General features: G+C 47.8%; 1 protein-coding gene across 1 annotated transcript in view; it reads left to right on the top strand.

Moving 5' to 3' along the window:
- The window catches only part of ADAP1 (ArfGAP with dual PH domains 1), a 90,718-nt gene extending 86,068 nt beyond the window's left edge, over nucleotides 1-4,650 (top strand). The window contains exon 12 of the transcript XR_014785527.1: nucleotides 4,251-4,650. The gene's annotated coding sequence lies outside the window, so the exon portion shown is untranslated. The remainder of the gene's footprint in view (nucleotides 1-4,250) is intronic.
- Nucleotides 4,651-9,618: the final 4,968 nt, after the last annotated feature.

A 9,618-nucleotide genomic window follows, 5' to 3' on the forward strand; every position in this document is an offset into this window, starting at 1 on the left:
AGGCAGAAAATCCCATAAGCACCTCTCCCCACCCCTGGTAGCAGAAATACAATCGAAAACAAAATAAACAATTTGCTGCCCTTTCATGACACCCTAAATCTGCTGCCTGTGGCAACTGCCTCACTTTGCCCCACGGTAGGGCCGGCCCTGCACACATGCACCCCTTTCCTCCTAAATATGGTTGAACGCTTTTGTGACTGCTGTGTTTTTTTTAACATGAACACTAACATATCTGCAGGCACAATCCAGCGAATTAAGCACTTTTACGGCTGCAGTCCTAGATGGGATTTAGCCCCCCTTGAATTCCTTTAGGCCAGGTTTGGGCAACCTGGGAGCCTCTGGTGGCTCTTGGAGGCCACTTATCCAGCCCACCCCAGGTGCCCTGTGCTTTAGGCTAAGATTATAGCTCAGTGGTAGAGCACATGCTTTGCACACAGAAGGTCTTGGGTTCAAAAATCCCTGGCCTTTCCTGGTAGGGATCAGAAAGGCCACCCTGTCTGAAACCCCGGAGAGTGGCTGCTAGTCTGCTGTAAACCACCAGAACATGTGGTCCTCCTGATGTTTTGGTCTACAACTCCCATCATCCTTGGCTAGGTGTAATGAGAATTATAGGCCAAAACATGTGGAGGGCCACAAGTTTCCCATGCCTGGTACACACAGTATTGAGATACTGTCTATAGCAATAGTCTGACTTGGTATAAAGCAGCTTCCTGTCATTGCATGCAGTAGGACCTCCTTCCTGGTGCACATGCATGGGATTGGGTTGAATTAAGCGGATGCTGCAACCTACCTCTCTGTTGGATTCTGTAGGACTTTAAAGTAGGGATGTTAGAGAAATCCGCTGCGGATTCAAATGAGGCCGGATTCTTTGGAATCCGGCCTCAGGAATCCGCGGCGGATCGGTACCACTTACCTCTGCTCCAGGATTGGAGGCGGAACAGCACTCGGCAGCTTCTTCCACCGGAGCCGTTCACCTCCTCCGCGCCGATTGCCATTTCTTTTCTTTTTTTAATCGGCACAATGTGCCCATAGACTTACACGCAAAATACAGCCATGAATCTTGCGTATAAACCTATGGACACACAGACTTATATGCAAGATTCACAGCTCTATTTGCGTATAAGTCTATGGGCACATCCTGTCGATTGCCATTTAAAAAAGAAGAAAGAAATGGCAAACGGCTCTGGCCAGCAAGCTAAGCGGCCCTATAGCTGATGCGGCTCCGTGGAATCCTCGCGGAGTGGAGCCACTCTGGAGGATTCCGGGGGGGCGGGGAGGAATGGATCGGAGGATTCTGGCGGGGTGGGGCAGGAACTGACGGTGGAGAATCTGTACACCCCTACTTTAAAGTACTTAACGTTGGCCAAGTCATATCTCTGTGCATTGGAATGACCAGCTGTGTTATTGTAGTTGCCCTCTCCATGGAAGTGAATGGGGAAATCGATGCAGAGATACCTTGTGTGCATGAGAAAAGCCACAGGACTGGAGGGTTATTTCCAAGGTTCCTTCTGTATGACTAAATTGTAACATGGGAACTGACTTTATCACATCAGCACATCATTCTGAGAAAACGGTGGGGAAATGAGTCATGAAATCGGCCACTGAAAGGGGAATTCATTTAAAATTAACTGTTAGAAATGGATGAACCCTTTCCAAAAACATAAAAGTGTATATGGCCACGCTAGGGCCAATTTTGGCGTGTGCAATTTTTCATGTATTGCACTGATCTGCTGGTGAGTTATGTCACACAGTTGACTCACTAAACCCGCCTTCCCCAACCTGGGGCACTCCAGATGTGTCAGATTACAACTCCCATAGCTGTCTGGGGATTCTGGGAATTGTAGACCAACACATCTGGAGGGCAACTAAACTCTGCAGAGTATTGCTGGTCTAAGAACAGCCAGTCAATGTGGAGGCAGGAGAAGAGAGAGACTATTAATCACAGAGGATGGGATGAGCAAACAGGGAGTATCCCAGAGTCCCCTGCCCAGATGACTCACGCAAGCAAGCCAAGCTGTGTGCTAACTGCCACATTCAAATTATATACAAATTTGGCATCTGTTTCTTTCAAGGAAGGGCCACAATAAGCCTAGTTAAGCTGGTGCAGTGTCTTTGTTTGAAGGCTTCAGCCAGTTTCCTCCGATCACCACTCTCATTGTCCTCAAGGCAACAAGCCCAACTTGCCATCCTCCATGCATCTGCCATGTTTTTGACAAGCACAGTGTGGCCATGATGTTGCAGAATGTTGTGCCCCACCTTGGTAGGAAACTCGGGACGAGATGGCGCCTGTAGTTTGGATTTTTGTACGATTTCGTGGTGTGTGTAAAAATGTTGCCCATGACGGATTTTGTTTTTTCACACAAAAGCAAATGCGTCTGTGTGAATTCTAAGTTAATTAAACGTAGAAGAAATTAGCTATTCCTGATTAAAAAAATAAATCATGTGCATACGCTCAATTTGAGTAGGATGCATCGTTAGTCTGTATGAAAGCCTGCAGAAGTGCCTGTGCTGGTGGCAAAGTTACGTCGATACAGAGGCTGAATAAACACAGTGAACACAGTCCAGCAGAGGTTAGATGAGCTTACACTAGCTGAAATCAGTGGTCTTCCAGCGCTCTGGAATTTGTGCTGGATCAAGGCCAAACATCAGCACACTGTGGATGACACTCTGGCAGAAATGATTAGTGTGTATTCAAACCCTGGTTTAGGCCAGGGGTGGGGAACCTGTAACCCTCAAGGTATAGTTGGACTCCAAATCCCATCAGCCTCAGCCAGCATGGCCTCCTTAGTTTTCTGATATGGGACCTGTTGCACACAGGTAGTCACACTCGATAGATTTTCCCACCTGAGGCCCTCTAGCTATCTGATAATCTATCCAATGCCACCCCAATGGATCCAGATGGTCATTGTGATGTGGACGTACATTCAAATCAGACTCTGCATTAGCTTCCAGATGCAGACTTCCTGTCGAATCAGGGCAAAGGTTCACCATATCTGATCCACCCCAAGGCCAGCCCTGCCATTAGGCAAAGTTAGGTGACTGCTTTGGGCAGCAGATGCTGGGGTGGTGAGGCATGCAACGACAGAGCTATGTCTGGCTGTCAGCCTATGCCTATGCTGCACCTCCTAATCTGGCCTAGCTGTGGTGGAGGATGCTGTCCCATAGCCAGCGTTGAAAGGAGATTCAGCTCCCAGTCTGTACAAGGACAGGTGGTGGAGGATGTCATCTCATCCCGTGCCTCAAAGTCACTTGCTCCATCCCTGAACTACCCATTCCTCTATGCCTGCATTAACGTTTATCCTTGCCTTGTATTGGGTTGCATCCTTTCTTGACTGTGGGCAGAGCAGGTCCTCCATATGCCATTGGTTTTGGCAGAAGAAATGGCCACGTTGGAGGCTCACCACCTCCTTCAGAGAAAGGCAGAATAATTCAACGGGAAGCCCCATTGAAAGGAATGGCACCTGGCCAAGAGCATCTGAATGAATGAGGCCTATCCAGTGGGACATCCCTGCTAGTTTGTGGTACAGGCAACATGATGTGGATCGAGAGTCTGCCACACGTCCAATACCTGAAGCACATTTTTAAGAAATTAAAATGGGAGGCATGCTTACACCCCCGAAGGCTGACTGCAGCACTTAAAAAGCAGTTGAGCTGGGGGAGGAAGACTACACCGGGGACATTCTGGGGAACGGAAATGGCAGCCACCAGACCTGGTTTGCTGCCGTGGCCAGGTAAGGCCGCCGGGTCCTGTTGACGTAGGAAAGGGCCCACCAGAAGGCATGCTGCTCAGGGGCCCCTCCAACGTGAAGCCAGCCCTGTAACATGTCTCTCTCTCTCTCTCTCTCCCCCTGGTCTCGTATGGAATACCAATACTAATAATACCAATAATATTTATTGTCCATAAAACACCTCAAAAACTAAGCACTGTACCTGAAACACATTTGGAAGCAACATACAGGTGGGCAAAAGATCTGTTCACTGCAGTGGGCAGGAACTCGGCTGATGGCTCGTAGGCTTTTCTGGGGTTATCTTTTCACGTAAGAGGCCACTGCGGGAATCCTTTGATTTTGCAGCCGCATGTGGACCGCCCCTACCTGATGAGCCTTGCTGGGACTGTTAGCAGGTCCCTCCCCCTGTTGCATTTGATCTCTGGGCAATATGTTAAATACTTCTGCCTTACCTTATTATAAGCCACACACCTTCTTCTGGTTGTAGCCATATTTATCTTTCTATTGTATTTATACTGACAGATTCAGCAAAGTAGATTCATCACCAGCCTTCCTCCTTTGCTGACATCTGCTCATTCTGCCAATTGGTTGATGCTTCATTGCCCCCAATCCTGCCCCAGAATTATATCAATTCCTGCTCGCCAGCAACCTCAACTATGATCTTTACAGACTTTTCCAAGTCATGTACAAGAGGACATTGCTGAAGCATCCATGAGGATATCGGTATCATATATCACACTGCCTTGATTTTTCTTCTCTGAAACATTTACCCACTTTAATAAAAGGGAGAGGTGGGAGAAACCAGTCCCTTTTAAGTGTCAAAAAATTGCATTTCTTTCTTAAGTCGGTGTTTTTGTATACTAAAATCCCCTCTTGTCCGTTGTATACATTTGTTATGTCGCTGGTAATAAAACTGTGGTACTAAATGTCATCTGCGCCAATAAATTATTCTGTCAGCTCAATGGAAGTGCTATCTGGTTAAATGTGTGGTGCAAAGAAATTCAGTAATGCAGGGAATGTCATATGGATCAGAGTTTTTGAAACATCCAGCAGCTGAAGCACATTTAAAAAAAAATTAAAATGGGAGGCCTACTTACACCCCAAGAGGTTTACTCTTAGAGTGTGAAAGAATAGGGATTACTTGCCCACAGATGAGTGTGTGGGTGAGTCAGCCAGCCAGGCAGCCAACCGCTCATGCAGAGAATGATAGGCAGACACTCCTAAGAGGCCAATGCAGAATTTCCTGTCCTGCAGCAGAGGCTGATAGGAAGGAAGCAAACCCAGAGCTGAGAATCATGCAGAGGGACAGCAGGCACCCTTCTCAGAAAAAAGGAGCAGGGGAGCGAGAGACACACCAAAGCAACCTGTCTGAAACTAATCCAATCATACTAGGGGCGTAGATGCAGCAGACTGACCTGCCCCCCATCTCCTCCCCAGTGCAAACTGATTACACAGAAGTAGGGCCACAGCAGAGCCATGCAATGCACAGCAGGCAGCCTGTGTGTGTAGGTCCTTCGGTGCTTCACTGTTGTCATGGGTGCAGGCTTGTTGATGGCAGGTCCAGCTGGGCTTTATGCCACCCACGCCAAGATGCACGGCGAGAATCAGGGCGGAACATGGACTTTTCCAGGTGACTCTTCCAGGCTGCCTCTTGCAATATACAGTTGGCCCTGACCTAGCTGGGGGCCAACACCTGTGGAAGCAGATTTCTCCAAGAGCATATCTACAGCTGGATTTGGAACCGATTGAGCAAAGGGGTGTGGGGCTGACACTTCCCCTTCCCAGCTTAAGGGCAGACGTTGTGCACAGAGAGCCCTCCTTTTCTTAAAAGCGAGATGGAAAAGGAGAAACAAACAAGCGAGGTCTGCTTTGAATCATGCACCGTCTGGTTCATATTTGTCATACTGCCATGCGTAGAGCTAAAGAACGAACTTCTCCTCCTAATGCTCGAGGTCAACAGCAGTGCAAAGTGTAAGCACGCTGGAGAGGGTTTGTTTTCTCCTTATCAAGCTACTCCTGCAGTGCTTCACTGCGGTCGAGGAGTTCTTAACATGGGAGTTCCTCGCTCCCTTCGACATTTCACAACATGCAACTTCATTTCACAAGGCCCTTGCAACCCAAGAAGCATTTCCCAACTTTAACAGAGGTGCACTGTTTTTGCAAATGCTTTTTACAGAGCCTGGTCACTGGAGGCAGATATTTTGCTGCCCAATTTCAGGGAGATGCCTTTGATGCCGAATGGGGGAAATCGGGTGATGCAGCAATCAGGCCCTCCCAAGATTAGTCAGTCAAGTAGCAGATTTAAGCAACCAATCCCATTTTTGGCACCTGTGTGTGGCAGGTCATTTCTGTGCATCACCCATCAAGACAAATGATAAAGCAGGAAAGGATTCAGAGGAGAGCTGTGCCGGTGGTAGGCCCTGAATGCAAATCGAATGAGGAGTGGCTGAAGGAAATGGGTACTTTTGGCTTAAGAGAAAAGAGGATTACAGACAGACGCAGACAGTTTTTAACGGTATCTCAAGAAAGGGGGGGATGGTTGTTGGCCCTATTCTTGTGTGTAGGAGGAAAAGGGCCTATTTTTAAATAGTGGGATGAAGATTTTGGTTAAATAACAGGAAATTTATCCTAACTGCTGCCTAACCTAAGGAGGCTGTGAAAATCTCCTGCTCTGGATCTGTCAAGCAAGGAGTGCTTGAATAGACACCTGGAAGGGATGTCAGTCTAGGTATCCTACTTGAGGGATGGAGAGGTGAACTGGAAAAAATGCCCCAGTGAGTGCCTTGTGATCCTACAGCTCTATGCTTTACCAACCTTATTCTGTGAAATCCACTTTCTCTCTCCCCGCCCCGCCCCCCTGTCGCAACAGACCAGCTGCGGGGAGGGTGTTCCCTGATGCCTGGTAAGACAGGCTCCTTTTCTCACTGCCCAGCAAGAAAGAGCTCTTATCTCTGATCAATTGTTGACTGGAGATAACCGTTTCCCCCCTGCCTGGAGAGAGGAAGTGGGGCCTGGGGAAGAAATTGATGGCTGGGTGGGAAAGCTTTGAGTAGGGCAGAGATTCCCCTTGCCTGGTGTAGAGACAGAAAGGAATCAAACTGTAGTCAAACAGCAAAGACAGACAAAAAAGCAAAACAAACCTACAATCAAACCATAAATGTATGCAAAATAAGCACAGTGACCATTCACAATCACAATAATTGGTGATTACACAATTATGTTAAGCATTGCTAAGTTAACCTGTTAAGTAGGATAGGAAATAATCTCACTACCTGGCCTTAGGCAAGCAATCCTCTCTCGATTATCTGTAATATAGGAGATAAGGCCCACCTGAACAGGGCTGTTGGGAGGACTACTGATTTCAGGTATGTTCAGTGCTTTGAACAGTCATAAAGTGTTATACAAACACTTAGCATTATTAAGTGTTGCAGAGGAGTCTTCAGTTTAGCTCAAGAGATGTTAACAGAGTCGCTATTTGATCCAATATACTGAACATTGCAACACGTGCACAGAGCTCCAATATCCACAACCCTCCATTTATCCGGAAGCAGCCAATCCCAGCGCACAAAATGAATGCGAGGCCCTTTCAGGTAGCAGAACTCTGCACATGTGTTGAAGCTGCCATGCCCACTTGGTATTGTGGAAACACAGGAACATGGGATGCTGCTCCAAACCTTATTTGTTCATCTTTACCAAGGGCATTCAGAGATGGCCTTGCAAGCAGTTTGATCAACCCTACCCAAGAAGGGGGAGAAAAGGTGAACTGTTTTCTAACACTCTGCATGGTTTCCTAATATCATAAGGGGGCTTGGACTGAGAGAGACCACAAGACATAGTGATGGCCACTGATGTGGATGGCTTTAAAAGGGGGTTAGACAAATTCCTGGAGGAGAAGGCTATCAATGGCTACTAGTCCTGATGGCTATATGCTACCTCTAGGATCAAAGGCAGTAAGCCTATGAACAGCAGTTGCTGGGAACATGGGTGGGATGGTGCTTTTGTGCTCATGCCGTTTGTGGGTTCCTGGTTGACAGCTGATTGGCCGCTCTGTGACAGAATGCTGGACTAGACAGACCCTTGGTCTGATCCAGCATGGCTCTTATGTTCTTAGAAAGAGCCTCTTTTGTTTCTGATAACCTTGGGCTTCAGCACCACCTAGTGATCCAAAATAAAACAGGAAAAGATGCCCATGTGACAGTTTAAGAAGTAGAGATGTAGATTGGGTTTAGCGACATCCCTACATCGCCTACCATAGGTAGGCGTTTCTCCCATATGTGGGTTTTCCTTTCTTTTTAAAGAACTGAAAGCTGCTAAATGTCAGCAAGAAGTGTGTATGTGTCGAAAAACACATTTTAATCAGCATAACAACTGCAAAATAGGTTACAGATTGCTAGTTAGACAAAAACATGGCAAAACTGGCAAGGAGGCCTCCCAGGAAACAGCTTCTTTCCCAGCATGCACCTGAGCATTCTCAGCAGTGGGGTGCATGGTTCAAGTACACACACTTCAGGTTGTCATTGTGACAATTTGTGAACCCTTAACACAGTCAAGACTGTTTTCTGGGAAAGGTTGAGGTTGCTCAATGAGATTAGCAGCAACAGACCAATTTCTTTGAAAGACAGTTTGCCTGCTTCTCATAATCCTCCCCTCCAATCTATGGCTGTGTTGTTCTATTATAAATGTCAGGATTGGGCCCAAGCTCTTTGGTTTGGTTTCAGACTCTGATTCAGATTTGGGGGCAGAGCTAGAGGAAGCCCAGCCAAGACAGGGAGTGGGGGAGGAAATTCCCCAAGACTACCCAGGAGTCAGGGATGAATCTTCCCAGGGGCTTATCGAACAGGAGGCCCAGGTTCAGAGACACCCCCCCCCTCCCCGTGGGAACTCAACCTTTGTCAGAGAGGGAGGGAGCACGGGAACTGACAGATGCCGGAGTTTGGTGCAGAGTTAAGCAGGCGGAGTTGAGAGCAGGTGGGAGGTGGTCCGCCAGATTGGCTGCCCACCAGAAGTTGGTCCAGGAGGACCCTCCCTAAAAGGAGGAGCCTGGCCGATGCAGGGAAACCGTCCGTTTGAGTTGACAGGCAACTGCCTCGCTTTGATTAGCTAATTAGGCATAATGCTACAGGTGTGAAGAGGGGTTATTAACTGAATAAAGGTTTTGTGGGTTGCACAGCAAGTCCGTTACCTCACTACTCAGTGGGAGGGCTTAAAAACCCCTGACCGTAAAGCACCAAAAATATTCTCGGTACTATACAAAGATTGAAAAATGAGGCACAGTCGATGTGGAGAGGACTCCCTGGAGTTAGAAAGTATGAAAGCCACTACCCTAGAAAACAGCTCCCTTCTTCTCAACTGTAAAAAAATATTTTCCACCTTTTATAACTCATGCTTGCAGGTGAAGCAGAGATTTCAATATGGATTTGTGATAGGAAATTTAAACCCAGAGCACTGGGGATTTTCTGAATTACTTAAATCCAGAGTCAAAAGGCATGGTTTTGCTATATGGAGGCATCAAGAAGTCTTGAGAGTGCTGGCTCTGTAGAGCTCATTAAGGGAGCAATCCTATGTGGTTCGACAGATGCCTCTGAGCCCGGGGACGACCACCTATCCAGTGCAGGCCAGGAGAAATGGTGAGGAGTGGATCTCCTCCTCGCTCCTCCTGCCTGGCTTTCATGGCTAGACAGCTGATTTTGGCTGTCCAGCCACAGGACCTCGGGGAACGGCGGCTGGACAACACATACGATGTGTCATACCGGCATTTCCAACCTCCCTGCCCCATTTTCGACGCTCTGCTCTTATGAGCGCGGAGCACAGGGCCAAGCTGCGCTGCCTATGAGGCAGCGCAGGAGGGGGTGGGGGTCGGTTCTCAGAAACCAACCTATCCTATGGCTGC

Source organism: Heloderma suspectum, chromosome 12 (genome assembly GCF_057233095.1).
Source record: "Heloderma suspectum isolate Gila_16-S chromosome 12, 16-S_ref, whole genome shotgun sequence".
In the NCBI taxonomy this organism is placed as follows: Eukaryota; Metazoa; Chordata; class Lepidosauria; order Squamata; family Helodermatidae; genus Heloderma; species Heloderma suspectum.